Below are 25,052 nucleotides of genomic sequence, written 5' to 3'. Positions count from 1 at the left end.
TGCACTAATGGAATGGCCAGTTCACCTGGCCTGCACATCTTTGGGCTGTGGGAGGAAACTGGAGCACCCGGAGGAAACCCACGCAGACACGGGGAGAATATGCAAACTCCACACAGACAGTTGCCAGAGGCCGGAATCAAATGTGTGTCCCTAGTGCTGTGAGGCAGCAGTGCTAACCACTGAGTCACTATGCCGCCCATATCCTTTATGGACAATTAAATACTTTGAAGTGTAGTCACTATGTAGACAAATATGACAGCCAATTTGTACGTAGGGTCCCACAAATGATGAATCATATAATTATCATCTGTTTTAGGTACTGGTTCAGGGATGAGTATTTGGCAGGATACAAGGGAGAACTCCCCTGCTCACTCATTTTCATATAGTGGCATGGTATCTTATGTTCCTTCCCCTCCGATCCCACCAAGAGGATAGACTAGATTAATGTCTCTTCATTGTATCATATCATTGTATCATACTGAAATGTTTGTCAGGATTGTGTTCTCAAGTCTTTGGAATGGAACTTGAACCCCATGGCCTTCTGTCTCTGAATCAAGAGTGCAGCTTCTGCTGTAACATAGCAGACCAGGTAGTATCCTTGCCTGTGCATCATAAGACTTAAAGAAGTCAATTATCACATATATATGTATAATCTGGTCTGACTTTTCAGTGTGGAGGTATGCTGCTAGAAATGGTGCACATTGGATATGATCTTAAAGGGTTGCATTGCTGTAATACAATATGACAATGGGTCAAATTCTGTCTGTTATTGTATCAAGAACTGCAATTAATTGATCATTTTTCATGCCTCTCTAGAGTTAACAGTGAATACAGTTTCGAAGCATTTTGGATTACCACAAGAGGCATGTTTTAAAGGATTTCTTTCTTACTGATCCCCATTTAGAATGCAGAGAAGAGTTGTTCCATGAGATTCTAGGTACTTTTATTTAAATGTGCATTCTTAGGTACTTTTTTCGAGCATTGATTTTTAAAATTCAGCTTTTGGTAACTCCAGTCTCAGTACACAGTAAGTTTTTTTTAAAAGGTGCAGAATCAACAAATGTGCATAATTTATTAAGCCAGAGCGAGAAGTCAACAATGGTGAACAGCAAGTCACTAGGGACATTAGAAGAGAGGATAGCAATATTACAGGAAAGAAAGAAGTCTTCTGTTTTATATTAATCTTTTTTTTTGAGAAATAACCAGGTGCTGAATTTGCCAATGTATGTGAGCTATTGTTCCATATGTGATATTACTTAAAATAAAGTTTAAAACTTTCTCTCCTAATTTAAAGTAAAATAGGATGGCTACATCATATTAAACTCTGCCTGGAGATAAGTCCATGTGATTTAGATATCAAAAGGTTGGAGACCCAAATTGATACCAACAGAAAGTCAATGCCAGGATTTATATCTTGAAACGAAAGAAGGGGAGCTTATCTTTCTGGACACAAACTCTTAGACCAATTAAGAGACATGCAGAGGAAGATTAAAATACCTGCTGCTATGACAAGCACAGAAAGTAGGACTTTGTGTTTACCACTAAACAGAATACTGGCGAGAATGGACTCCCAATTTGAAAAGATTATTCTTGTCGAGATTTAAAGAGAAAGGAGTTGCCAGAGGGTGCCTTGCTGTTGGAAATCAGTTCAATGCTACTCAGGAGATTGAGTATAGGAACTTTAAAGGGACATTGCACCCTGCAATGGATCATAACTGTGAATTACTGTATGGACATGTTGAACTTTAAAATAATTGTTTTTCCAGAAGAATATGCAAGCCAAAAGATGGCTAGCAAAGTAAATTCAGTGGTTGTCTGGAAAATCCCTGCATGATTACGGAGTCCTGAATATCACACCCGATGAATATCAAGGTAACCTCAGACAATGACACTTCAAGAGAAGAGGTAGCATTAAAAAAAGGCAGTGTCTGCTGACAATGAAACTGCAGAGCAACTACACATCCATGCTCACTCAAACACCAATGCACAAGTTTCCAGACACTCTACATTTTTGTGTCATGCACAGAACAGGGACAACATTGAAGCGGAATGGGGCAGGGCATGCAAGGGGAGACAATGGATGGGCTGATGGCAGGGAAGAAAACAGACAGGGCTGGTGAGGGTGTAGGGTGAGAACAGATGGGGCTCTTGAGGAGAGTAGAGAGAACTGGCCCAGGAGCCAGGAGATTTTCCACTCTCTTTTGCACTCTCTCACAACCATCCATCCATCCCCAGTCCCAACCTTTCCCCTCACCTCCCAAGCCATGGGCTGCATCCTCCAGGACCATTTGTCTGTGCAACTAAAAGGTAGTGCACACTGCATATGTACATGCACTAGCAGGCGCAGCCTTGAAAACATTAACAGTATCTCCTATGGCTATAGGACTGATTATCCTCAGCAGGAAGCCATGTTCAGTAGGTTGTGTCACAGACTGCAGGTAAGATGAGGTGGAAGAAAGACAGTTCTGGGCAAAATACATGCCATTTCAGGAATACACGAGAGGGCATTACTGTAACCTCTGGTTTCTGTATCCTAGCGAACTGGTGTGCTATACTGTTCAAGTTCCACTCTGCTGAAGTGTGCAGTGAAGGGACTCAGCTGAAAATTGTCACTAGACATCCCTTCAATTTTCAGGTAAAAAGAAATAAACTCTCTCTTGCTGAAAACAAGTCTTCAGCAAAGACGCTGTTGAAAGAAACGAGAAAAACTCCTTTGAGTTGATTGCAGAACCAAAAAAAACTACACTGCTAAAGTCAGTGCTATTAGTATCACTCACTTCAATGATCACAGCATTTCACAATCAGATACCAGCCAAAGACTGATTCATATATTTTTGACTTTAATTCTAATCCATGTTTGCATGTGTTGAATGTTATCTTTTCTCATATTTTAGTAAACTCATATTCTCTTTAACCCAAAAAATCCTAGTTAAATTTGGCTCCTTTAAAACATAAATTACATGTGGGCTGCTAAAGGGTATCCATGAAGGAAGGGATCCATTTTAAATTAATCTTATGGTGACCTACTGAGGTTAGAGTTTTTGAAAAAGATTTGTGGTTCAGGTTGTGGGTGAGGTCATAGATTTGTTTTCCGAGCTGATGTGTTTTTTTGCAGCCATTTAATCACCACTAGGTGACATCGTCAGTGCGCCTCTGGTGAAGCGTTGGTGGTCTGTCCCACCTGGTATTTATGTGTCTGTTTTCCGGTACTTCTGGTTCTGTATGTGAATGGTTTGTATATCGGGTCCAGTTCAATATGTTTATTGATTGAGTTCCAGTTGGAGTGAAAGGCTTTAAAGAATTCTCTCATGTGTCTCTATTTTGCCTCTGCTGGGATGGTTACATTGTCCCAGTTGAATTTGTGTCCTTCATTGTCTGTGTGGGTGGAAATGAGAGATTACTGGTAGTGGGGAACTGAACACTCGCATAGTCTGTTTTCTTCCTGTTTATCCTATGTAGTGTTTTTCACAGGCTTTGCAGGGTATCTTGTGGATTATGTTCATGCTGTTAGATGTGGGTATCGGTTCCTTAGCTTTTGTGAAGAGTTGGTGAAAGGTGTTTACCGGTTTGTGGATCACTATGATTCCTAGGGGTCTGAGTAGTCAGTTAGTCGTTTCTGATATGTCCTTAATCTACAGTATGGTCACTACTGTGTCTGGTCATGTAGTGTTTTCTTCTTTTAGGTTTGTTGCATAAGTGCAGGAGGAAAGTGCTCTTGAGGTACCCATTTTGGTATGCTTTCCTTTATTGGTCGGAGCATTGAATACAGGAGTTGGGAGGTCATGTTACAGCTGTATACGACATTGGTTAGGCCACTTTTGGAAAATTACGTGCAGTTCTTGTCTCCATCTGATCGGAAAGATGTTGTGAAACTTGAAAGGGTTCAGAAAAGATTTACAAGGATGTTGCCAGGGTTGAAGGATTTGAGCTATAGGGAGAGGCTGAACAGGCTGGGGCTGTTTTCCCTGGAGTGTCAGAGGCTGAGGGGTGACCTTACAGAAGTTTATAAAATCATGAGGGACATGAATAGGATAAATAGACAAAGTCTCTTCCTTGGGGTGGGGGAGTCCAAAACTATAGGGCATAGGTTTAGGGTGAGAAGGGAAAATATAAAAGAGATCTAAGGGGCAACGTTTTCACATAGAGGGTGGTGCGTATATGGAATGAGCTGCCAGAGGAAGTGGTGGGGGCTAGTACAATTGCAACATTTAAAAGGCATCTGGATGGGTATAAGAATAGGAAGGATTTGGAGGGATTTTGGCTGGGTGCTGACAGGTGGGACTAGGTTGTGGGATATCTGGTCAGCATGGATTAGTTGGACCGAAGGGTCGGTTTCTGTGGTATACGTCTCTATAACTCTAAGTGTTCCAGTTCTGCCCTCTAGAGTTCTGGGTTGCTGCAGTTCCTGTTTAAATAGTGTCCTAATGCAGCTTCATTTGTAAGTGCTGGGGTTGTTGCTGTTAGAGTTCAGTATGGGTGTTCTTTCTGTATACTCTGGTCTGGAGTTCATCGGTAGGTGTGTGTCCACTAACGTGTCCAGGAAGGGGAGTCTTGTTGTTCTCCACTTCAGTTAATTTTGTTCTGGTGAGAATGTTATTGATGTGGTGGTGAGTTTCTTCCAGTTGTGTACCTTTTAATGATGACAAAGGTATCATCTACATACCAGATCCAGAGTTTGTGTTGGATGGCAGGAGGGGCTGCCCATTCCAAACATTGCATTACTGTTTCTGCTTTCAATCCTGATATTGAAGACCCCATTAATGTACCATTGATTTGTCTGTATGTTTGTCCATTTGAATGTAAAATGAGTTGTGAGGCATAGCTGCAGTAATTTTAGCATGCTGTTCTTGCTGTTGCTGCTGGTATCATCAGGTGTCGTGGTATCTTCTTGTCCAATAGTGTGGCAATAGTATTCTTAGAGATGTAAAGAGCGCTGTTACGTCAAATGAAATCATTATTTTGACCTCCTCTATTGTGATGTTTCTGATGATGTTAAGGAACTCTTGGGAGGAGTGAATTGAGTAGTTGGAGTATTCTACTAGGTGTTTCAGTCTTTTCTTCAGTTCCTTGGCTAACTTGTAAGTAGGCATCCCTGGGAGCGATACAATAGGTCTGAGGTGGTAATGCACCCCTTCTTCCTTTCTCACCTGGGAGGTATAATCATTTGTGGGTATCTCAGTTGGAATCGTAATAAATTGTAGACCCTCACTTAGGGACCAGCCACAAAAATTTGAAGACATCCTGGTATTGCAGGGAAACAAACTTGTTAAAGAAACAGGAAGGATTTAGGACTTTTAAAAGTTACATATCTGCTGAAAGTATACAATAGTATACAAAACACAGCCTAAAGTTTTCAGTGTTAATTGGTTAATGGGAAAAGTATCTTTTTTCTTTAGTTTAATATGTGACAGTACAGTGGTTTTAAGAGGTTACTTTGTCCTGTTGTTTCGTTTTAAAGAAGAGAGGTTTTAAGACAGATATTGAGCTGTTTAGTTAGAAAGGCAGTAAGGTAAACAGCTTGAGAGGCCTTGGTTTTTTTTTAGAAAAGTTGGAGCAATAGAAGCAGCCTGAATGTGTGTGCTCAAACACTGTCAGAACCAGGATCTTTAACTTTCAGCAGTTGTTGGGGTCTTGAAGAGGCAGGAGCTATTTTTGTCCCTCTCTTGGTTACTGCCAAAAGCTGAGGGTTCTCTACCTGCTACTGGAGTTGCATGTGAGACAACCTGTATTCTAAATTAGCCTTTTTACCAATGGTGTGTATGTGGAATGTTACTATATTGGAACAGTTAATTAGTAATAGTTACTGCATCTATTATTTTGTTATTTTTTCCAATCGAGTTAAGTTATTCCAAGTTCCTCTTTCTTCTGTTGTATTTTAACAATAGTATTTGAATAAATTGTATTTTGCTTAACGTCAAGTAGTTTGACCAATCAAATTGCATCTGAAACACAGCACCTCACATTTACCTTGAAAATAAGAAAAAATTAGAGTCTAGGCTACCTTAAGATATTTTGATGGTCTCCAGTCTGGTCCATAACAAATATTTATGTTACCTACTAGGTAATATTTAGTCAACTATTACGACACTGGGTAAACTCCTCTGCTAATTTAAACCAGTCATACACCTCTCGCTGTAATCTGTGAAATTTTGAGAGGCAAAGAATTATCCCACAAGTCAATATTTAAAGTAAAATTTAACAATTTTACTTCAACAGAGAATATTAAAACCACCAACTATTTACAACTCCTTTCGCTTAATTCTATCTTTTACCTCCCACTCTACAATACTGATCCGATTTTTTAAAAATTCCAAATAAGATTTACAAAAGAAGATCACTTTTCAAAACCAGTCAGCTTTGTCAATTCTCCTTTGTAGGTTTTCCTCTGTAGATTTTCTCTAGGTTGGTTTTGATGTTCTGCTGAGCAAATTTCTTATCGACAGGTACTTTTCAGAGAGCTCTTCAACTAGCTTTCTATATTTGTGGATGTCCTTGGCAGTTTTTTTAGATTAGATTAGATTAGATTACTTCCAGTGTGGAAACAGGCCCTTCGGCCCAACAAGTCCACACCGACCCGCCGAAGCGTAACCCACCCATTCCCGTACATTTACCCCTTTACCTAACACTACGGGCAATTTAGCATAGCCAATTCACCTGACCTGCACATCTTTGGACTGTGGGAGGAAACCGGAGCACCCGGAGGAAACCCACGCAGACATGGGGAGAACGTGCAAACTCCACACAGTCAGTCGCCTGAGTCGGGAATTGAACCCAGGTCTCTGGCGCTGTGAGGCAGCAGTGCTAACCACTGTGCCACCGTGCCACCCACAAGTTCTTCTATCTGTTCAAAATGTCCAGTTTTATACCCCAAAATATCGGATCATTTCATTGGTTTTGATAGTATCAAAATTCAAGTTTGATTGGATTTTGGTATCTTGGGGCATAATTTAAACCAATTGGCCAAATTTGAATTTGTATTGTTTTTGTTTTATGGCAACTCCTCTGCAACTATTTGTTTCAACCATTCTTACTTTGTTCAGGACTCTCTGCTTTCAGTCCTTGCTAGCTTTTCAACTCTGTTAAAGATACAATACACTTCTACATCTTCATAACACATTGTTGATTTGGGTTTGTTTCTTCCAGCAAAAGTCTTAAAACATGAAATCTTGTACAATTCTTTCCATTGTATGCTGAGAAATTTATATTTTTACATAAGGAACATTAGTCTCTGAGAATTATAACACTGTAACCTTATTTGCTAAACCATACAGTAATCCTAAACATTCAATGAAATGTTTTAATCTCACTATGAAAAAGTGTCACCTGTAGTTCAAATAACTGTTAGTCACCTAAGAACTGAGGACATGCAACAATTGTCAAAGCCTAATCACTTGATTTTAGATGTTTGTTTAAATAATGTTAGTTAAGGAACTTGGGTCCCATTTCATTTGAGACAATCAATAAGAAGGATTGTTCTCTGTATTGAACTGCATTCTGTTCCTATAAGTTTGGTATCTAAGATAAGGTAAAAGCAAATTACTGCAGATGTTGGAATCTGAAACCAAAAGAGAAAATGCTGGAAAATCTCAGCAGGTCTGGCAGCATCTATAAGGAGAGAAGAGAGCTGACGTTTCAAGTCTAACTGACCAGCTTTGACAAAGGGTTAGTTAGACTCAAAACATCAGCTCTTTTCTCTCCTTACAGATGCTGCCAGACCTGCTGAGATTTTCCAGCATTTTCTATTTTGGTATCTAAGATAAGGATTGGTTAGCTGGAACAATGTGCTGACATTGAGTTCAATCTCTGTACTAGCTGAAGTGGTTTTTGGGACTTTCCTTACCCCCTTGTGATGTTGTGGTAGAGATTTATGCAAAGTCATATTTGTGAATTTCAAAGATACTACATTAAAAATTGCACAATAGTTTAAAGGTATGTAGGGAGACAAGTTTCATCAACATACTTTGATTTGCAGTTATATAGTGCACACTTTCAATGCTTCTTATTTTTGTTGGGTTAAATTATCATTGAAAAATTTTAATGGTACTAGATCGAGACAGTGATAAGTATCCATGGATGATGAGATGGTGTGGAAAATGGGTGCATAGCAGCTTTCAAAAATGGGTTTAAGAAGCATCTTGGAGGGAGGTGAAGAATTTTGGGGAATGAGCTTGAAGCTTGGACTGCTGATGGTCTTCAATATCGGAAGAATTAAAACCAGAGAGAGTAGGAGAACACCATTCAGCCCTTCAAGTCTGCTTCACCATTCGTTATGATCATGGCTGATCATCCAACTCAATAACCTGTTCCTGCTTTTCCTTCAAGCCATTTGATCCCTCTAGTCCAAGTACTACTTGAAATCATACAATGTTTTGGCCTCAACTGTTTTCTTTGACAGCAAATTCCATAAGCTAACCGCTCTCTGGCTGAAGAAGTTTCTCCCATTCTGTCCTAAATGGATTGCTCCAGTTGACTGTGACTCTCGTTCATGAGGCTAGAATTGGAAAAGTGCAGAGATCTGAAAGGGTTACCGGGTTGGAAGAGATTTTTTAATTCATTTGGAAGATAAGGGCTTCACTGGCCAGACCAACATTTATTGCCCATCCTTAACTGTTCTTGAGAAGTTGGTGGTGAGCTGCTTTTTTGAACTGCTGTAAACTATTTGGCATAGATACATCTAGAATGCTGTTAGAGAGGGGGTCCTGAATTTTGACCCAGTGACACCAAAGACATTTCCAAGTCAGTTTGGTGAGTGACACGAGATTTGATGTTCTCATGTATCTACTGCCCTTGTCCTTCTAGATGGTAGTGAGTTGCGAGTTTAGGAGGTGCTGTCTAAGAAGCCTAGGTGAATTTCTGCTCTATCTTGCAGATGGTATGCAGCGCTGTTACTGAGTATTGGTGATAGAAGGACCACAAGTTTGTGAATGTGGTGCCAATAAAGTGGACTGTTTCATTCAGATCATTCAGAAAGGTTAAGTGTCTTGTGTGTTGTTGGTGCTACACTCATCCATGCAAGCAGGAATATTCCATCACACTCTTGACTTGTGCCTTGTAAATGGCAGACAGGTTTTAGGGATTAAGGAGAGGGGCTACTCACTGCAGTATTCCTAGCCTCCAATCTGCTCATGTAGTCACATATTTATATGACTAGACCAGTTGAGTTTCTGGTCAATGGTAACCCTCTTTTCCCCCACCCCCCCCACCTTGCCCAAACAGGTTGTTGATAGTGTCACCATCATTAAATTTCCCATTTAAACATCAAGAGGCAGTGGTTCAAGATGGTCATCACCTGGTATTTGTGTGCCACAAACTTGCTACTTATCAACCCAAGACTGGATATTGTCCAGATCTTGTTGCATTTGAGCATGGACTGCTTCAGTATCAGAGGAGTCACAATTGATGCTCAATCAGAACTGCATCAATGATGAGTCCTCAAGTGTACTCATGCAGTTGGCCATCACTTACAAGCTGGAAACAATGCTCTCCTAGCTCTTAAAGCTCTGCCAAGTTGGTGGCTAGAGTGCTGTGGTCTTAAAACTGACAGTAAGCTTCCTGACAGACCTTTCAAATGCACCAAGAATTTCAGTCTGCATGGCTTTCTAAATGCCAAGCAATCAAATTTTCATAAGGGCACCCTGTAAATATTCTACAAATAGCTTATTCCTGCACTTCATTGCCAGTGAGTTTAATGGATTGGGAAAGGAATTGAATTCATGAAGGAAATGTGGAGCAGTCCTGAAGCTTGGTGTTGAGGTTCCCCAAGTAGTCTTTATTTTGTGTAGGGTGCATAGAACAGGAGTAGGCAAGTCAGCCCATTGGGTCTACTCTGCCATTCAGTACGATCTTGGCTGATCAAACATTTCAATGCCTTCTAGCCACCCCATTCCATTCTAATAACCACTGCTAATCAGACATGAATCAATCTCTACCTTAAACATACTCCAAGACTGAGTCTTCACAACCCTCTGTGATGAAGAATACCAAAGATCACAACTTCTGAGGAAAAAGTTCTCATCTCACACCTAAGTAGCATTCCCCTTATTTTTAAATTGTACCTCTTGGTTATAGACTCACCAACTGGGGAAACATCTTACCTGCATCTTTCTAATCCATATCTTTAATCCATATCTTTAAGCATTTTGTAAGTTTCAATGCAATCATCTCAATCTTCATAACACAAGAGAACATAGACCCAGGTTGTCTAATCTCTCTTCATAGGACAATTTCCCCCCCCCCCCCCCCCCACACCACTACCTAGGGAACAAGTCTACTGAACCTTCATTACACTATTTCTAAGGCAATAATACCTTTACTGAGGTATAGTCAGAAATCACAACACCAGGTTATGGTCCAACAAGTTTGAGAGCATAGCCCCTTCATCAGGTGGAGAGAGGGAATCACACAGAACACAATTTATAGGCAGAGATCAAAAGATCATACAAATGGTGAGTGGAGTGTCCTAACTCCTAGTCATTGATATATATTGTAAACAGCAATAGCCCAAGTAACTATCTTTGCAGTCCCCCAATATTCATAGCCTGCCCCCATCTGCAAGTTTGCCGATGACACCACCATGATAGGATAGATATCAAAATGATGAGTCAGAATAGAGAAAGCAGATAGAGGGCTTAGACTCGTGGTGCAATGATAAGAACCTCCCTCGATGTCGGCAAAACAAAAATGATCATCGACTTCAGAAGAGCAATAGGAGGACACACCCCATCTACATCAATGGAGTGGAGGTTGAGGCTCGAGAGCATAGAGTTCCTAGGAGTCATGATAATTGACGACCTATCCTGGACTTCCCACACAGATGTGACAGTCACTGTGGCAGAACACATGCTTCCTTATTCTCAGGCAGCTTAGGAAATTCAGCATGTCTACAAAGTCCTTCACCAACTTTTACAGATGCACCATAGAAAGCATACTATCCAGGTGCAAAGCAGCCTGGTAAGAGAGCTGCTCTGCCTAGGACTATAAGAAACTACAGGAAGTTGTGCGCGCAGCCAGACCATCACAAAAGCCAACCTCCCATCCATGGACTCCATTTACACTTCTCATTGCTGTGGAAAGGCTGCCAACAAAGACCCTTCCCACCACGATAATGTTCTCCTACAACCTCTGCCAGCAGGTACAGGATACCAAAGCTTGAATACATGCACCAACAGGTTCAAGAACAACTTCTTCCCTGCTCATATTAGGCTGATGAATGGACTCTTTAACTTCAAAGAATATTGATCTTTCTTTGCACACTACCTGTGCAGTGTAACCTGTATGCCTCACTCTAAGCACCCTATGATCTGTTTGCTATGATTTGTCTGTACTGCTCCCAAACATAACTTTTCACTGTACTTGTGTACACATGACTACAATAAAATCAAATCAATGCTAGAAAGACCCATTATTCCTACTGTTTGCTGTCTGCTAGCCAATCCTTAATCCATGCTGGTATGAAACCCACTATTCCATGTGCTTTAAATCTTTCTAACCAGCTTCTGGGAAATTTGAAAAACCTTCTGAAAATGTAACTGTATGACATCCATCAGCTTTCCTTTAAATCAATATTGGTAGTAATGTCAAAACACTCCAACGTTCCTTAAATATGATTTTCCCATTTGCAAATCTGTGCTGACTATACCCAGTTAGATTATCAACCGGGTGTCTTTTCGTTCTCCCCTTCATTCTTTATCAAAGATTTTGGCATTTTTCCTACTGCAGATGTAAAGCTAACAAATATGTAGTTCTGTTTTCTCACTTTGCAAATAGTGGGCAACATTTGCTACCTTTCAAATGACAGGAATCATTCTAGGACCTATATAATTATTGAAAATAAGCCAATAATGCATCGACTATCTCAAAAGCCAACCGTTCCAACACAGGGATGTAGACCATCAGGTCCTGGAGATTTATCATTTTTCAGCCCATGATTTGCCACCATGATCTTCTTACTAATGCAAATTTCCTTTAACTCTTCGTTCTCCATATCTGCTTGGATCTCTAGTTCTGAGGGGGGGGGGGATCTCGTATCTTCTTCGGTGAAACCAGATATAAAGAAATAATTTCTCTGCCATTTCTCTATTCCATATTAGAAATTTTCCAGTAGTGGATCCACATTCATTTTCATTAAACATTTCCTTTTCATATACCATTAGAAATTTAGGTATGACGTATTTTGCCAGATTCCATTCATAATCTATTCTCCTTTTTCTTTTGGTCTTTTTGGTCCTCAGTTGTTGTACAAAATTTCTCAATTCTCAGAATGATTGCTATTTCTGGCAGCTTTATATGTCTTTTCATTTTGTACAATCCTGAACTTCCTTGGATCTGCTCCCAGGAGGACCAGTTACACCACAGGACACACCAGATGGCCTCCTTCTTCTTTAGAGACCGCAATTTCCCTTCCCTTCCCTTCCCATGCCCTCCAACGCATCTCGTCTACATCCCGCACCTCCGCCCTCAGACCCCACCCCTCCAACAGTAACAAGGACAGTACGCCCCTGGTGCTCACCTTCCACCCTACCAACCTTCGCATAAACCAAATCATCCGCCGACATCTCCGCCACCTCCAAACAGACCCCACCACCAGGGATATGTTTCCCTCCCCACCCCTTTCCGCCTTCCGCAAAGACCGTTCCCTCCGTGACTACCTGGTCAGGTCCACGCCCCCCCCCCCCCACAACCCACCCGCCCATCCTGGCACTTTCCCCTGCCACCGCAGGAACTGTAAAACCTGCGCCCACACCTCCTCACTCACCTCTATCCAAGGCCCTAAAGGAGCCTTCCACATCCATCAAAGTTTTACCTGCACATCCACTAATATCATTTATTGTATCCGTTGCTCCCGATGCGGTCTCCTCTTCTTCATTGGGGAGACTGGGCGCCTCCTAGCAGAGTGCTTTAGGGAACATCTCCGAGACACCCACACCAATCAACCACACCGCCCCGTGGCCCACCATTTCAACTCCCCCTCCCACTGCCGAGGACATGGAGGTCCTGGGCCTCCTTCACCGCCGCTCCCTCACCACCAGACGCTTGGAGGAAGAACGCCTCATCTTCCGCCTCGGAACACTTCAACCCCAGGGCATCAATGTGGACTTCAACAGTTTCCTCATTTCCCCTTCCCCCACCTCACCTGAGTTCTAAACTTGCAGCTCAGCACTGTCCCCATGACTTGTCCAGACTTGTCCTACCTGCCTATCTCCTTTTCTACCTATCCACTCCAACCTCTCCTCCCTGACCTATCACCTTCATCCCCTCCCCCACTCACCCATTGTACTCTATGCTACTTTCTCCCCACCCCCACCCTCCTCTAGCTTATCTCTCCACACTCCAGGCTCACTGCCTTTATTCCTGATGAAGGGCTTTTGCCCGAAACGTTGATTTCGAAGCTCCTTGGATGCTGCCTGAACTGCTGTGCTCTTCCAGCACCACTAATCCAGAAACACAGTTGTTTGAACATGAGTTTTCCACCTTGAAGGAATGTACAGTTATAGAGTCAGAATCATACAGCATAGAAACCAACTGTTTTGGCCCACGATTTCTATGCCAAACAAAAAACACCACACTGTAGTTATCCTTTACCTACTCTTGGTCCATCGCCTATTATGCCCTGGCATTTTAAGTGTTTATCCAGATTCTTTTTAAATGCTGGGAAGAATACTTGTCTCCACTATTGTGTCAGGCAGCACATTCCATAATTCTGAGTGAAAGATTTTCCTTTAATCTCCCCTAAACTTTTTGCTCCTCATATTAAACATATACTCTTTGTCATGTACGTCTGCCATGGGGAAAGGATTCTCATGGTCTACCCCTCTCAATTAGATCTCCTCTCAGCCTCCTTTGCTCCAAGAAAAACATAGTCCATTCAGTTTTTAATTCATAAAAGAGACTTTCCAATCCAGGCAATATCCTGGTGAATCTCCTCTGCACCCTCTCCAGTGCAATCACATCCTTCCAATAGTCAAGTGACCAGTGGCCTAAGCAATGATTTATGAAGTTGTAAAAATACTTCTTTGCTCCTATATTTGACATCCTAGTTAATGAAAGCAAGCATCCTGTATGCCTTCTTCACCACCCTATCTCCCTATACTGACACCTTCAGGGATTTGTGGACTTGTACACCAAGATCCCTTTTGTTCCTCCATACCCCTTGGCGCCCTACCATTCATTGTGTCTATCCTTCCGTTATTAGACTTTCCAAAATACATCAGCTCACAATTCCATCTGCCATTGCTGTACCCAACTTATCAGCTAATTAATATCAGATTGTAACTTGAGATCATTCTCCTCAAAATCAACACCACCCGCAAACGTTATACCTTTCTATATTCACATTCAAGTCATTGATACATATAAGAAACATAGGGCTGCAGCACTGATCCTGTGGAACACCGCTGGTTACAGGCTTCCAATTACAAAGAAAAACTCTCCACCGTCACCATTGCCTCTTATCTATAAGCCAATTTTAGATCCAGTTTGTCAAATTGCCTTCAATCCCATGGGGTCTTACTTGTGACATAATTCCACTTTCAAAGTCTACCCAATGCTCAGCTTTGCTTCTCCTGTCTTCTAGTCTCCCTAGCATCTTTTCAAACTTCCTGTTACCAACTCTACTTCCTTCCAATTTAGATTACCCCTCAGTTTTCCATGCACTTGACAAGTTAGATTTACTAATGCTGTTGGGTTTAAACTTTCTGCCAGGATTTCAGTCCCAGCGTCAGCTTCCATTGCTTTTGGACCTTGCTAAGGAAACCCAGTTAACACCTTGTGTACTGGGCTGATCCTGCAATGTGCCATGATTTTAATGAGTGCTAGCATTTATGGACTGCTCATCAGTTTACATATCTAACTACACACAATCATTTTCATCAAATACAGCTATTTATTGGTGCCCAGTTCTCGGCCACAAATATTCTCAAAGAATGTTAACCCTCAAGTTTTCAACTCAAATGCAATACTGCTAGTTTAAATAGTCTAATATCCATTTTTATTTTCATTTTAAATTGATTTTGACAATACAGATAATATACTTATAATGCATCTTGTAGACAGTATACACCAACTCACTGAGGCTCCTTTGACAGTACCTTTCAAATCGCAATCTCTCCCACCAAGGACAAAGGCAAAAGATACACCACCTGCAAGTTCCCCTCCAAACCGTACACCACCCTGACTTGGAAACATATCACTGCTCCAGCATTGAGTTGATTCCAAATCCTGGAACTCCCTCCCTAACTGTGGGTATCCAACTATCAAATAGATTGCAGTGGTTCAGGATGGCAGCTCATAATCACCTCCTCAAAGACAGTGAGAAATGGATAATAAGTGCTATTCAGCCAGCAATGCCAATATTCATTCTGATTTCAGATTAGGAAAAATATTGCATTTATATAGTCTCTTCACAATCTCAGAACATCCAAACTGATTTACTTCTGATGTTGCAATGTCAATAAATTCAGCAACCAACAGCAGGGTCCCACAAATTGTAGTGTGATCGTTTGTTTCTTGGTAATGTTGACAGAAATTAATACTGGTCATGATAGAGAGAGAGGACTTTTTCTTTAAATAGTGCCAGGAACTTTTCATTTTCATCTCAGAAGAGTGCAGACATCAGTTTATCTTACCTGAAAAAGGATATGTGGCAATGCTGCACAGGGAGTGCAGCATTGATGAGTCATCCAGTAAGCCAGCTAAGAGTCTTTGCATGTTGTCTGTGTGGACTTTCAGAAGGCCATTGATAACATTTTGTAACAATAGGTAATTAGTGAAAGGAATAGCATATAGAAATGGAGATAACTGCAGGCAAAGAGTTCAAACTGTTTGACAGACAGGAGAAAGAAAATAGGGCCAAAATAGGGACAAAAGGTTTGTTCTCTAATTGGGATAAAGGGACAAGTGATGTTTCACCAGCGATTTATCCTAGGGCCTCATTTTTCACCACATATGATTAAAATTTGTATGAAGGGATGGGTTATTGTATATTCATAGAATCCCTAAGCATGGAAGCAGGCCATTCAGCTCATTGAGTCCACAACAACTCTGAAGAGCATCCCACCAGACCCACTGTCCCCCCATCCCCATCCCTGTAACCCTGCCTTTCCCATGGCTAATTCACCTAACCTGCACATCTCTGGACACTATGGGCAATTTAGCAAGGCTGATCCACCTAACTTGCACTTCTTTGGACTGTGGGAGGAAACCAGAGCACCTGGAGGAAACCCACACAGACATGGGAGAACATGCAAGTCTTGCTCTGATTAAATGTTTGTTTGAGATTTCTGTGTTCTTTCTTGTCATGCCATAGGGATTTCATGTGTGAGTCTCAACATCTTCTGACAATACTTGGGTGGTACCACAATCTTGTGAACAATTGTCCATTCTTTATCCATTACTCTGAGGATACCTTCAGTTGGTTACAGAACTGCTTCTAGATAATGTTAAGTCCTTCAGCCTCAGTGGGAGCTGCTTGTGTTAACTTTGAGCCTTGATGAGCAAAGACTTCAAAACACACTTTCTTTAAGGATGGTGATGATCGAAAAGATCAGTTACTCTAACATCTCCTTGTGGTATTAGTGACCTCTGATTTTGTTTAGCCATTGCTCTGGTCGTCACAAACCAGTGAAAAATACCTGGAAATGGTTCCTGTAACTGTTCCGTCTCTTCAACCTCCTCCTGGCTTTTCAAGGTCATAGGTGAAGTTGTAACCTTTACTCCAGGTAAATAATTTCTTAGGAGTAAGTCAATTCCATCCATGAATTATTTCTTAATAACTCCTACTATGACTGTTCCATGTTATAAATCACATTAATTTGATTTATTGAATGGAACTTAGTTACATTTTCCTTTTGTCCTGTTTACTAGCACTCTGGCTTTCATTGCGTTCTCTGGAGGGGAAACAATATCCTTCTTCTGCCATTGTATCCCTTAATACAGTTAAGGGTTTAATAGCAATATTTGAAGAAAAAGGAGTTGTATTCAATTTGACAATAATCCTACACATCTCTCATCTACCCTATTCACCTCACCTACACTCATAGCACTTTACTTCTAGCTCCTGATTGCAGTTATACCTACAAACCTTGTTTTATTTTCCTTCTGGTTGCTTTTCTCCTCCTCACTACTTACTCTTGTATTCTCCCTTGTATTTCTACTGAGCTCAACTATTATGTTAGTACTTCAATGACTTTTGCCTTCTTAGATCTAGCAGGTAGTTCCACCTACAATTTAATTGCAAATTCTATTGGTTTTTGTTAATATTTGCAAATTTGTCATTACTATTTCTTCTAACTGTACAAATATTTTAGCTGTTTCTAATACCATCTTATTTTGATATGGGAAACCTGGTGTTTGTCCTTTTATCTTTACAACTTACTCTAATTCAATATCCAATCTTATGTTGTCCTATTTCAGAAAATGCTGGCAGTGAGTCAAATTTCTGTCATGATTTAATTGGGAATAGTGAACTGATAAATCATGCCCCACTGTTCTACAATTTATCACAAAACATTTAAAATCTATAAAAATCCCAAATGAGGGCAAATCCCAAGTTGTGTGACTCTGTAAAATCCAGGAAAAGTGCAAACAAAGTTTTTCCAGTAACAGTAAAATTAATGTTGTTATAAGACAACTTCAAGAACAGTGAAAGAAAAGATTTCCAGTGCATGCAGTCTAACTTATATTCCTTTAAAATTTCCAAACACACACACACTCACGACAGACAAAACACAAATGGTTTAATATATTCTATGGGTGGAAAAGAAAGTAGACAGTGAACTAAATTGTGAAGATCAAATGTCCAGACCACAAACAGGAAAACTATTTTTCTCTGAACGTTCTTTTGATTTTTTTTTTCAGTGATGATATGCTGTTGTCAGTACAGCTTTGGTCATCCTTTGATTTGATGGTTGAACAGGAAATGTATGTCTACTATGAAGTGTTGCTTTGGACATTTCTTGGAGGTTTTCACTAATATTCCCTCGCATAGACATGATAAGCAAAAGAGAGGGATGCAGTCTCTGCAGGCTCCAGGCCATTACCACTCTTTTGCTGTTCTTGGTACTTACAGCACTTGATCACCCTACTTTGCTCAATCAACTGGAGAGCTGTTGCCTGGCAGAACATCCTTAATCAATAACCTCAGTACCTTTCAGTCTAGATTTCACACATTTTGCTTCCAAAAAACATCATTGTATTACACTGTGCAACAATATATATTTTCAAGTTGCAAAATGTACCAGTTTTTCAATTAAATCATTCTAAGTTATATTCCAAAAAGAATGAAAAATGTGGTGACTTACAATATGAATGATTCCATACGACACTAGAAAAGGGGGGAAACAATGTTATGTAGATGGGAGCAGAAAATTAAAAAGGATTAAGATTAATTTAACGGGAAAATTGTGAGGAGTGTGGTGAAATTTGAGATCAACCAATTTGGATACAGGAAAGACAAATATCAACATTTCTTTCTTAGGGAGAACAGGAACAAAGGGAATTAAATGCCTAAGCAAATCACTTTAAGTAGACAGGGACAAAAAGCATAAAAAAAAGTGCTGATGTTCATGTCAATGGAGTTAAAGCACAAAACTGAAATTGATATTGCAGATTTACAGAGTATTTGTCAGATACATCTGGAGAAGTGTGTTCAGTTCTAAACTCTGTCTCAAGAAAGTTACATTGTATTGGAGAGATGAGGTGCAAATTCACATATTCCAGTGTTTAAAGAGTTAAATTAGGACGATAGCTTGTATTAACATCGAGTTACCTTGGGTTAAGAAGGCTGATTGATGTATATGGACACAAATGGATTTGAGAATGGACAGTCAGAGAAGGTATTTCCTCTGAAATAAAATGACTTACATTAACTTAGTCCCTTTCATAACCTGTAAACATACAAAATGCTTGATAATCAATTCAATAATTTTTAAGTGGGATCACTGTCAATCTGTTGGAAATACAGTAACCAATATACATGCAGCAAATTCCCATTAACTACAGTGATAACCCTCTGTATCTTTAGGTATTGGTTGAGGGATAACATTGTGCACTGCTACTTCGGGAAAGCTCTATCAAAATTGAAACTCAGCCAGTCAGCAGTGAAATCAGGAAGTGTTTATCACACACGGGTTCATGAAAATTTGAATAGCCCTCTTCCAATTGCATGAGGATGCTGGGTCAATTGACATTTCAAAATTGAGATTGGTAGATTTTTGTTAGCTAAAGATAACACAGGGTATATGAATCAAAGATGAGTAAATGGAGACTGCTTCATCCCTGCTTACCCAGTATTACAAATTCTGTTCTCTCTGGATGTTCAAACACCACTGTATAATTTGTTCTGCTCTGCTCACTAGAATCCCGTGGCCTGCAGATCTGTCCTTCAAAATTAATGATGTCCTCAAGTGAAATAATGGCAGCAGAAAAGCTTCTGGTCACATTCAGGCGAGCTGTAAAGTGAACAGTAAGTGACCAGGGAATAGTCTGGGTATGATCTGTCGACAGAAGAGATTTAAATTTTTTTTTAAAATATTGACTGTAATGTCAAACAGCCTCCATACTATTTTTAATTAACTTGTTCAGCCATGTTACGATATTCCTTTGCGGCAAGTGAGTCTTGAAGCTTCTGGTCCAGAGATAAAGATAGCGCCACAAGAGCCCCTGGATCACACAGGTCCAGTCAAAGTCATACAGCATGGAAATAGACCCTTCGGTCCAACCATGCTGACTCTAATCCCAAACTAAACTAGTCCCACCTACCTGTACAAGGTCAATATCTCTCCAAACATTTCTTATTCATACGCTTATCAAAAATATATTTTAAACATTGTGACTGTACCTGCATCCACCACATTCTGAGGATGTTCATTCCACACATGAACCACTAAAAAAAAAGCTGCTCATGTCCTTTTCAATTCTTTCTTCTCTCAGTTTAAAAGTATGCCCCCTAGGCTTGAAATTCCCCACCCTAGGGAAAAGACAACTGCCTTTCACCTTATCTATACCTCATGATTTAAAAAACCTCGATAAGGTCACCCCTCAAGCTCCTATCCTCCAGTGAAAGTAGTACCAGCCTCTCCCTATAAATCAAATCTTCCTTTCCCAGCAACATCCTGGTAAATCTTTTCTGAATCCTCTCCAGCTTGATAATATCCTTCCTATAACATGGCAACCAGAACTGGAAACAGTCCTCCGCAAGAAGCCTCACCCACTTCCTGTACAACCTAAATTGACTTCCCTCCTCCTGTACTCATATCTGAGCAATGAAGATAAGTGTTGTCTACATGTGATGCAAACTTAAAAGAATGCTGAACCCTTAGGTCTCTGTTCTATAACACTACCCAGGGCCTTAGTATTAACTGAAAAAGGTCCTACCTTTTTTTTTGGTCTGATCAAAATGTTACAAAAAAAAACATGCATTTTGATATAAAGCAAGTTTATTAGCTTACTCTACATTAGTTTGCATTTGTCTCTTATGAGTGACTATTAACTTAAACTACTTTAGACATGTTTAGTATTGAGTCTCACTGCCTTCTGTCCATTGGGGTGCAACAGCTAGTCTGGGGAACTCTGTATTTGTGGCACTGATCACTATCCCAATCAATTGAAACAGAAAATAAAGTGTAGAAGTAGGCCATTTGGCCCCTCACGCCTGCACCACCATTCTATATGATCATGGCTGAACATGCAACCTCAGTATCCCACTCCTGCTTTCTCTCCATACCTCTTGATCCCTTTAGCTACAAGGGCCACATTGAGCTCCCTCTTGAATATATCCAATGAACTAGCCCCAACAGCTTTCTGTGTTAGAGAATACCATAGGGTCACAAGTCTGAGTGAAGAAATTCTTCCTCATCTCAGTCCTGAATTGCTTACTTATTCTTTGACTGCGACATTTAATTCTGTACTTCACCAATATCAGGAACATTCTTCCCACATCTAGCCTGTGCAGTCTCATCAGGATTTTACATTTCTATGAGATTCCCCCTCCGTTTAATTTCCAGTAAATACAAGCACAGTCAGCCCAGTTTTCCTTTATATGTCAGTCCTGCCATCCTAAGAATAAGTCTGGTGCACCTTCACTGGACTCCCTCAATAGTAAGAATATGCTTCCTCAGACTAGGAAAGCAAAACTGCACACAATGCTGAAGGTTTAGCCTCACCAAGGCCCTGTATAACTGCAACAAAACATCCTTATTCCAACACTTAAATCATCCCCCTGTGAAGGTCAGCATGCCATTAGCTTTCCTCACCACCTTCAGCAACTGTTCCACTATGACACCCAGGTCTCATTGCACCTCCCATTTCCTAAACTTCCACCATTCAGATAATAATCTGCATCCCTGTTTTTGTCAGTGGATAACCTCACATTTATTCATATTATATTGTATTTGTCAAGTATTTACCACACAGCCAGCATGTTCCAAGTCACACTGTAGCCTGTTAGCATCCTCCTCACTGCACATACAGGGCCATCTGCAAATTTGGAGACATTGAATTCAATTTCTTCATTAATGTATATTGTGAACAGCTGTAGTCCCAGCACTGAACCTTGCAGTACACCACTCATCATTGCCTTCCACTCTGAACAGGATCTATTTATTCCAACTTTTTGCTTCCTGTCTGCCAACCAGTTCTCTTATTCACATCAATACGTTACCTCCAACACCATGAGTTTTAATTTTGCTCACTAGTCTCTTGCGTGGGACCTTGTCAAAAGCCTCTTGAAAGTCCAGATACACAACATCCACTGATTCAACCTTATCCACTCTACTAATCACATCCTTAAAAAAAATTCTAGAAGATTTGTGAAGCATGATTTCCCTTTAGTGATTCCATGCTGACTTAGACCAATTGTGGCACAGTGGTTAGCACTGCAGCCTCACAGCGCCAGAGATCCGGGTTCAATTCCCGCCTCGGGCAACTGTTTGTGTGGAGTTTGCATATTCTCCCCGTGTATGCATGGGTTTCCTCCGGGTGCTCCGGTTTCCTCCCACAGTCCAAAGATGTGCAGGTTAGATGAATTTGCTATGCTAAATTGCCCGTAGTGTTAGGTGAAAGGGTAAATGTAGGGGAATGGGTCTGGGTGGGTTGCTCTTCGGAGGGTCGGTGTGGACTTGTTGGGCTGAAGGGCCTGTTTCCATACTGTAAGTAATCTAATCTAATTCTGTCACCACTTTCCAAATGATCAGGTATTACACAAATCTTCAACTCTAGCATTTTCCCCACCACTGATATCAGGGTAACCATCCATGTTGAAGTCCAATGAGTGTTGCAAAGTCTCTGATATTAATACTATTCTGGGTGCTTTCAGTTCTTTCCCATTGTGCAAAAAACCTTTAAGTAGCCATGTCACATGGTTCCCTGACAGCCAAATCAACTGACTTGCATTGAACCAATAATTTTCAACTTGTCTTCAATTGCTCATTGTCACATCCAATTAACCCTTAACAACTAACCCTTAATGATCTGGTTTGAAGATATCACTTTTAATCCTATGATGACATGTGCTTATGCCTTTATTTTTAATTTCCTAATTTCTGTTTTTCATCTCATTTGTGGCTCCCAGACATTTCCAGTTCAGTCATATCATCAGAGAAAAGCCAAAAATAATTAAGAAAAATGAGAAAGGATTAGACAATAACTCAATTTTCCTTATTGAGTTATTAATTTGTTTAACTAAAAATTATGTTTCAGGCTTCAAATATAGTATAGCACTTAAAAGACTTTATCCATCGATAACAAAAGATGCTAAAATAACTATATATGTTTTAATATGCATGAGTCTCTGATTTTCAAGAAAGTTCATCAAAAAACATTTAAGGAGCAAAAATGATCCTCAGAATCAAATGTAGGAAAAAAAAATGAATTCGATCAAACAGAAAGCAATAGGGTTCAGTAGCTTTGAAACAGAGAATCATGGAAGGTGAAAATAATGCCCGAGTTCAAGGATGACTAGTTTTTGATTTTTTTTTTACCAAGCCAAATAAGATTTGTGTATGTGTGAAATGAGGTGAACAATTTCACATCAACAAAAAAGTTAAACTATCTCTCAAAATTGTCAGCAAAGCTGGACTCCTTTGTTGAAAATTATCCACCCAGAAGTGAAGGAAAATGTTCCATTCTGAATCCCCAAGCAAGGCTGACAAAGCAAGAGACAATTTTAAGATTTTGGATAACAAGAAGGTTCAACTCTGAGGTGCAAAAATAACATTTTTGTATTTATTCCTAAGATGCAGGAACTAGATCCTTGTTCAACTTGCATACAAGACTGAATTTCCTAAAATTCATAACTTGATTGAGTTTTTGAATAAGTAACAAAGAGGATTGATGAGGGCTGAGCAGTGGACATGATCTATATGGACATCCGTAAGGCAGTCGACAAGGTTCCTCATAGTAGACTGTTTAGCAACGTTAGACCACATGGAATACAGGGAGAACTAGCCATTTGGATACAGAACTGGTTCAAAAAATAGAAGACAGAGGGCGATGATGGAGGGTTGCTTTTCAAACTGGAAGCCTGTGACCTGCAGTGTGTCACAAGGATTGGTGCTGGGTCCAGTGATTTTCATCACTTATATAAGTGATTTGGATATGAACATAGGAGGCATAGTTAGTAAGTTTGCAAATGACATGAAAATTAGAGGGGTAGTGGACAGAGAAGAAGGTTACCTCTGAGTACAATGGGATCTTAATCAGATGAGCCAATGGGCCGAGGGGTGGCAGATGGAGTTTAACTTAGATAAACGTGAGATGCTGCATTTTGGAAAGGCAAATCAAGGCAGGACGGATACACTTAAATGCTAAGGTCCTGGGGAGTGTTACTGAACAAAGAGACCGTGGAGTGCAGGTTCATAATTCCTTGAAAGACAAGTCCCAAGCAGAGAGGATGGTGAAGAAAGCGTTTGGCATGCTTTCTTTTATTGGTCAGAGCATTGAGTATAGGAGTTGGTATGTCGTGTTGAGGCCGTATAGGATATTGGTTTGGCCACTTTTGGAATATCACATGTAACTCTGGTCACCTTCCTATAGGATGGATGTTGTGAAACTTGAAAGGGTTCAGAAAAGATTTACCAGGATGTTGCCGGATTGGAGTGTTTGAGCTATATGGGGAGGCTGAATAGGCTGGGGCTGATTTTCCCTGGAGCATCAGAGGCTGAGGGGTAACATTATAGAGGTTTATAAAATCATGAGGGTATGGCTAGGATGAATAGCCAAAGTCTTTTCCCAGGATGGGAGAGTCCAACACTAGAGGGCATTGGTTTAAACTGAGAGAGGAAAGATTTAAAAGGGATCTAAAAGGGCAACTTTTTCACACAGAGGATAGTGCATGTATGGAATGAGCTGCCAAAGGAAGTGGTGGAGGCTGGTACAATTACAACATTTAAAAGGCATCTGGATACATATATGAATAAGAAGGGTTTAGAGGGATATGGGTCAAATACTGGCAAATGGGACCAGATTTATCTAGGATACCTGGTCAGCAAGGACAAGTTGGTCCAAAGGGTTTGTTTCCGTGCTGTACATCTCTATGTCTCTATGATTGTATTTGCGCTGAAGAGCTATTTAAGTAAATGACTTTTACAACATCAAATAAATACATAATATTCTTTAGATTCTTGATTTTAATATTGTTTTTCTGAATGCATGCTTATGCCTTATCCTGAACTTCTGTGAATTGCAGCACCCAATGGTACTTATTTTAGTCAACTTTTAAAATCAGTTTTTCCTGATGAAGAGGTTGTCAATCTACCCTGTTGTAACATCATTATCACCATTGGCCCAACATAACCCAGCTGTTAGCACTATTTAGAAAGTGCTGCTAACATAACATCCCAAAGCACTTTCCAGAAACATCAAGGGGCAAAATCAGTCACTAAACCACATTAGGTGATATTATGAAAGGTGATTAAAAGTTTGGTCAAAGAGATAGGTTATAAGGAATATCTTAAGAGGAGTAGAGAGTTGTAGAGGTTTAGGGGAGAGAATTCCAGACCTTAAAACCTGAAGACCACCTCTGATAGAACACTTAAAATTAGGGTGCTCAAGAGGCTAGG

General features: G+C 40.3%; 1 long non-coding RNA gene across 5 annotated transcripts in view; it reads left to right on the top strand.

The window, feature by feature from the left end:
- Positions 1-25,052, top strand: part of LOC122564716 (uncharacterized) — a 61,574-nt gene that overhangs the window by 12,948 nt on the left and 23,574 nt on the right. For 3 of the 5 annotated variants that reach the window (XR_015759537.1, XR_015759533.1, XR_015759536.1), the window contains 2 exons: positions 817-937; positions 19,353-19,459. This is a non-coding gene — a long non-coding RNA (uncharacterized LOC122564716). Of the gene's footprint in view, positions 1-816; positions 938-1,294; positions 6,536-19,352; positions 19,460-25,052 lie in introns of those variants that run through there. The other 2 variants (XR_006315980.2, XR_015759535.1) reach the window with 2 other exon arrangements.

The sequence above is a fragment of the Chiloscyllium plagiosum genome, unplaced genomic scaffold (assembly GCF_037043375.1).
Source record: "Chiloscyllium plagiosum isolate Xiang-an unplaced genomic scaffold, Cpla_swu_hap1 HiC_scaffold_2, whole genome shotgun sequence".
Lineage (NCBI taxonomy): Eukaryota > Metazoa > Chordata > Chondrichthyes > Orectolobiformes > Hemiscylliidae > Chiloscyllium > Chiloscyllium plagiosum.
The sequence above is the reverse complement of the archived record's forward strand: the minus strand, read 5'-3'. Positions and strand labels throughout refer to the sequence as shown.